This window comes from Xyrauchen texanus, chromosome 19 (genome assembly GCF_025860055.1).
Source record: "Xyrauchen texanus isolate HMW12.3.18 chromosome 19, RBS_HiC_50CHRs, whole genome shotgun sequence".
NCBI lineage: Eukaryota > Metazoa > Chordata > Actinopteri > Cypriniformes > Catostomidae > Xyrauchen > Xyrauchen texanus.
The window spans coordinates 20,847,467-20,853,848 of NC_068294.1; positions in this window are offsets into that span (position 1 = coordinate 20,847,467).

The following is a 6,382-nucleotide window of genomic DNA, read 5'->3' on the forward strand; positions in this document are numbered from 1 at the left end:
ATATTGTTGTTTGTCTGTCCATAAAATGAAGTGATATAGGGCAGTTTTTATTTACTCTGAGAAAACATTACGATTACAAACAACATTTCCAACATGTTGTTTGTGAATGTATCTGTATATTTTAAATGTGTATTACCTGTATATGCATTCAGTATATTTCTCTAACAAATCACATAAAGAATGAGCGTGTGGCTTCCAGTAACTCACTAATAATTATGCCCCCTCACTGCTTCTGGTGGCAAGTACACACTTCTAAGCACAGGTCATGGTGAAATATTTGGTCTTCAAAACCGAACTACCTTGCATTACTATTTTAATTTGAGGTCAGTCTGAATGATTACCTTAACATGCATCTTTAAGTGTTTAATTGACAGTAAAAGATACACAGGGACCATCTCCAACTAGAGTTCCATTCTTAGCCTTGCCTTTTCATTTTACTGTATCTAGACTGTACAGACTGATGGAAAACAATTAAAAAATTTATACATGCAGGGCCGTAGTTATAAAACAAGCAAGTACTGTAACTGCCACTTGGCACAGCTGCAACCAATTAGATTTCGCTCCACTCTAGGCCCAAACAAGATTGAGCTGTATTCACACTTCATTGTAGAATATATGAATTGCAATTGAAACTAATAATTAGTAACCAAACATCCCATTTGTCTTCTGTATGATGTGTTTGAGAGCACTGTACTCTATGTATGCACGATTAATTTGAATATTTCAGCATTTAGTTGGCAATTAATACATGTAGTTTCACTATCTTTATGGCAAATTTAATCCCTGTAAGACTAATGTCTCTCTAATTGCTTTAATGGTTTATAATACATGCCTCTTTGATAGCTAGTTTAGAAAGCTGAAATAATTGAATAACAATAAAGACTATATTTAAACTTGGCACACAAACACCCTCAAGGGCGCTTTAAAGTGACTGATACACTCTGAGGATGGGTCTGTTGGCCAAACTGCATCAGTGTGCAGCAACTGATTTTTAACTTTTATTGTCAGTGTGACAAGCCATTTAAAGTAAAGGCATTTCAATTTTCATACCAGAAGAAGTGCCTTGGACTATTTTTGTATATATTTAAAAAATGTATTGTTTCTATACATATAAGCAACAACTTTTAACCAAGAGTTTTATTATATTTTTCAACCTAGTCTCATTGAATGAAGGTTACTATAACACAATCTTTTCAAACTGAAGTGCCGCTGTGGCAGGGCGGAGGGCGGGGCCGGGTCGTGATCCTACACACCCGGTCCCGTATTAGGCTAATCAAGCCTCCGAGAGGGATAAAAGTTAACTGCAGAGGATCGTGCGGGGGAGAGAGATCGTTTAAGGACATGTCCGTCGTGTGTGTTTGTTTAAGTTTTATATAAAAAATATTATTTATATTATCAAGCCGGTTCTCGCCTCCTCCTTTCCATTGATCACTTTACACTGGTGCCGAAACCCAGGAAGGAGGAGGGATACGCCGTAGTTGAGTTCTCACCACTACCGTCCACCCCAATGGAGCAGCCGCGGCCATCTTCCGGGGGATGAGGAGCCCAGCCGCCTGGAAGAGGACGATCGCTGCCGACCGCCTGGAGCGGGAGAACCGCTGCCAGGGGCGGGGGAGACCCCTTCTGTTCCCCGAGAACACGGCGGGGCATTCCATCCGCCAGGGGCTGGATGTCTGCCTCTGATCCGCCCGGAGTGGAGGGGCTGTTGTCCAATAGAGGGTGGAGGAGTGGCCGAGGAACAAGCTGCGGCGTATCGGAGAACTGCCGAGTAAGAGTTATTTTTTTTCATCTCTCTCTCTCCTCTCTCTCTCTCACTGCCACTCTGCGTTGGCCTTTTCCCTCTCTTTTAAATTTAACAGTGTTTTTTGGGGGGGTACTACACTGTTACAGGAAGTACCCCCCCAGTTTAATTATTTGTGTTTCCCTCCCCTTGTCCCCTCCCTCGTCCAGGTAGGCGGGGATGACCTGCCGGCAGGCGGGGCTTAGGGCACACCCTCCCCCAGGGAAAGAGGGGGGTACATCATGCTGGGGGCTCCCCAGCCTGAGAGAACGAGGGAGGAATGTGGCAGGGTGGAGGGCGGGGCCGGGTCATGATCCTACACACCCGGTCCCATATTAGGCTAATCAAGCCTCCGAGAGGGATAAAGGTCGACTGCAGAGGATCGTGCGGGAGAGAGAGATCGTTTACGGACATGTCCGTCGTGTGTGTTTGTTTAAGTTTTATATAAAAAATATTATTTATATTATCAAGCCGGTTCTCGCCTCCTCCTTTCCATTGATCACTTTACAGCCGCATTCTACTTTTTGTACAATAGAACACCAGAAGCACTACAACTCTACTTTTTATTCACTTTCACTCAAATCATTAGTACAATGGCTGATTAAGGCTTCATAAACACATATTTTTCACACTATTACTCAGACACTGCTAGACACTTTTTCCAGTGTAATTAACAGCTGTGGTAGCTCAACTGATAAAGTGTTGGACTTTGTACTCAAAAGACATAGGCTCTGACACGTGAGACGAAAGTGTCATAGAAGCGACACTTTTACTGGCTTTTAGCAATAAATTATCAGAAAGCAAATTATCAAGCAATCTGAATGGTCCAATTCTGCAGAACCTATTTTTTTCCATTTGAGTAGTATTGTTTAGCATTCATTCCTCACCTCATGCCACTCAGACAATGAGCACAATCATGTGTTCAATACACCACTAGAGACTGGATTCCAACCTGATTACCCCTATAATGCAGAAATCAGTGGCCTTTGTTTAGTAGTCAGCGCAAGTGCAAAGACCACCTCACAAAATCATAACCATTCAAAAGTAGCATGGTATATACTTGTTGTGTTCAGAATCACCTGGTCTATGGTCAATTAGTATGATATTTTCATGGGCTTTTTTCATGGGTGTGTTGGATGTCACAACATGTAGGCTAAAACACCTGAACATTTACAAATCTGGGAGGGGCAGTTCTTAGTCTGATACCATCAACAGGATAGGAAGTGTATCGGCCCTTGTCCCCTTGGGTGTGTGTTTACAGCTGTTCTCTAGTCAAGACAAATTAGGAGAATGTAAGCCATTAGGCCACTTCAGAGGCTTTTTGTGGGTTTGTAAAGGTTGGTGTGCTTAAGTGTGCATGCAAATCTTGGTCTGTGTTCGGATTAGCTCATTTCAGGTAAATTAATGCCAGTAGACGTAATCGAAAACAGGACACAGACTTGAGTTGGTGTCGGGTGCAGCTTGACAATATGCAAAGAGAACATATGTGACTTGAAGTGTATTTATTCACAAGGGATTAACAGTGAATACCATATTGCTGTTGTTTATTTTCCTTTTCTCAATCTGGCTGTCTAATCTAATATCTAAATATATATATATATATATATATATATATATATATATATATATATATATATATATATATATATATATATATATATATATGAGTTGCTGGGCTAGCTTTATCCTTAATATTACTGCAAATCTCTTTTAGCCTCTACAGTTAATTGTTAGCTTAATCCACAGAAAAAAGATGTATTAGAGTTTCCGTTATCATTCTGAATGGAACAAAGCATCTTTTCATGCTCTTACAGGTCATGAAGAATCAATGTCTTGGTTACGTTGAGCGTAACCCTGGTTCCGAGTGGGAACGAGATGCTGTGTAATCACTATGGGACACCATCTGAATGTCATGTGGTCTGAAGCTCTTATACAATCATGGCAATTTATTTGCCGATGGCGCTTAAGCGACACCCCTAGGGAGCTACGTAACAGGCTCCATAAAGGCGCTCGCTTTCACGCCATCAAGTCAGATTTTCTGTCAGCATCTTGTTCCCACTCAAGGAACCATAGTTACGTTCCATGTAACCGAGAAATCCCCTTTAGTAGGAACTTGAGCTGCGTAAACACTATGGGAACGATAGACATTCATGCCATGCGAACATTAGCTGCCAAATGTCTAAGCCAATGTGGCAAGCATATAGCGGTGCACAATCAAGATAAATCATCTGAATAAAAAGAAGGAATTATGAGTTTACTCCTGTGCCAACAGAGAGAACCTGGGAAGCAGGAGTTAATCCCTCATCCAGATTATAAAATCTAACAAATGTATGCGAAGAGGACCACCCTGCTGCCATTCAAATGTGCTCCAAAGACACATCTCTAGCCAAAGCCCATGAGGATGCCATGCTCCTCATAGAAGGGGCTTGAATACCCAAAGGCAAAATTAAATTGTGTACTTTATTGGCACTTTAAATTGCATAAATAAGCCAATGAGACAGTCTTTGCCTGGACACCGAAACACCCCTCTTGCAGCCACCAAAGCACACGAATAACTGCTCTGACTTAAGGCACTGGCTAGTACGGTCAACATAAACTCAAAATAACAGCATAAACAGCACCCGAACTGGACAAAGCATATGTAATCATTCATGCTCCTCCGACTCAAATGGGGGAGGATAGAAAGCCTGAAAATGAATGGTCTGTGAGCAAAATTACATAAAAATAAACTTGGGCAAGTAGCCTAAATGAGGTCTCAGTGTGACCTTGAACACCCTGGCGCCAAATCCATACATAAGGGATTGATTGACAGGGCATGCAAATCACTGATAAGTCAATACGCCTGCATACCCCGCACATTAAACGAGAGACACGAGAATATCTACCAACAGAGACTTCATCAATAAGCGCATGCTCAGCTACTATAGCGACAATATAGACTTTAAGCATTGCCAGGGCAACCCTGGCCCCAAAAAGCTCCTGCAAATATCCCAGCACTGTTCCGACAGGTCAGTAAACTAGATTTTCACCTCACGCTGTACACCAAGAAGAAAAAATACGCCACTTGAATGTATAAAGCCTTCTAGATAATGGAGCTCCAGCATTTAGAATGGTATCAACCACAGCAGTGGAAAACCCATAATTCCAAAAAGCGCCCCGTTGAGGGGCCATTCACATAAATTCCACAAGTTCCAAAGCACCAATGCCCAGCAGTGCCGGGCGCAAGAGGGAAAACCAGAGGGGACAGTGCGACATCTCGATTGAAGCGTTTCTGTGTGAGCATTCTGAATTGACATTTCATTAGAGTGACATTCAAACGTGTTAATACCAGAATGGAACGCAAGCCACCGCAAGAAAATAATGGCTGTAAAAGCCACATTCTTTCTGGGAAGGGGGAATTCACCTATTGCCTCTATTTCTAAGAGTGAATTTCCCGAATCAAAAATGGGGCTTCCCCGACAGAAACTTCTGTCAGAACAACCCCATTGAATTCCTGAATATGCCTGAATTGAATTACATAACCATGCTATATCTTTCAAAATACCCAGTTCAAAATGCCCTTCAGCTGCTGCTAAGAGAGGTGTTAATGCAAGGCTTTTGCCTTCAGCGCTACCTGTAACCACTAGATGGCGCAATTTATTACTTTTGGTGACTGCCCAAGAACCAGTGGCACAGCAGAGGGAAGCCTTCGCTTCTCCTATACTGTGGCTGGTTGAAGGGAATTTGATTATTTTTTTTGCCTTTATTGTATTTATGCATAAATGATGAGCGCCATGAAATGTATCAGCAGGGAAGCTGACAGAATAAACATTTTCCCTGGTATTTTGAATTGGGAAAAGCATACAAACACTGCTGGTAATGTTAATTCTAAAATGGGAATGTTAATGTTAATTCTTAAAACTGGTTCGCCACAACGGCCTCAGCATTCTTTATGGTGCTTATGTTCACTTTGCATGTTGTGCACTTGTGCTTGATGAACATTTAATTCTACATGCATGTCTCGAGACCTTTGTTCATGGAGACAGAGGCTGAATTCGGGAAGTGTTTCTTTTAATGATCACTCACCAGCGCAAACTGCAGGGGGAAACTGAACCATATTCTGCCTGTCGGGTATTCAAGGCATGGACAATGTCGTACTCAACCCGATACTGTCCAAAGTGCAAACTGGAATGACTTGGATATGTTTGTATGGTCTGGTTTAATTCGCTGAATGAGGGCTTGCCCTTTGTTTCACTGCAAGTCCATCAGGCTTGCTTCATTTAAAAGGGGCCTGGCAAACATCAATATATCTATACGGATGCACCTTTAATGGTGGGAATGAACGAGGACCCCAATCCTTCAGAGGGGGTGAAAAACTCATGTCCGGTGCCTTATGTGGCTCTCTGGTCAGGCGCTGTGAGGATACCGAACGTGAAAGTAGTAGAGCTGCAGTGGGCTTTCTCTCTCTCTACGAGGAAGCATCTTCTGGAACGTGGCAGTCTGCTGTTTCACAGCACCACATTTTTCCACCACCTACTGGACTGCATCGCCGAACAGTCCGGATTGAGACACAGGGGCATTCATTAGAAATGCCTTGTCCATGTCATGAATATCCATGTGCAT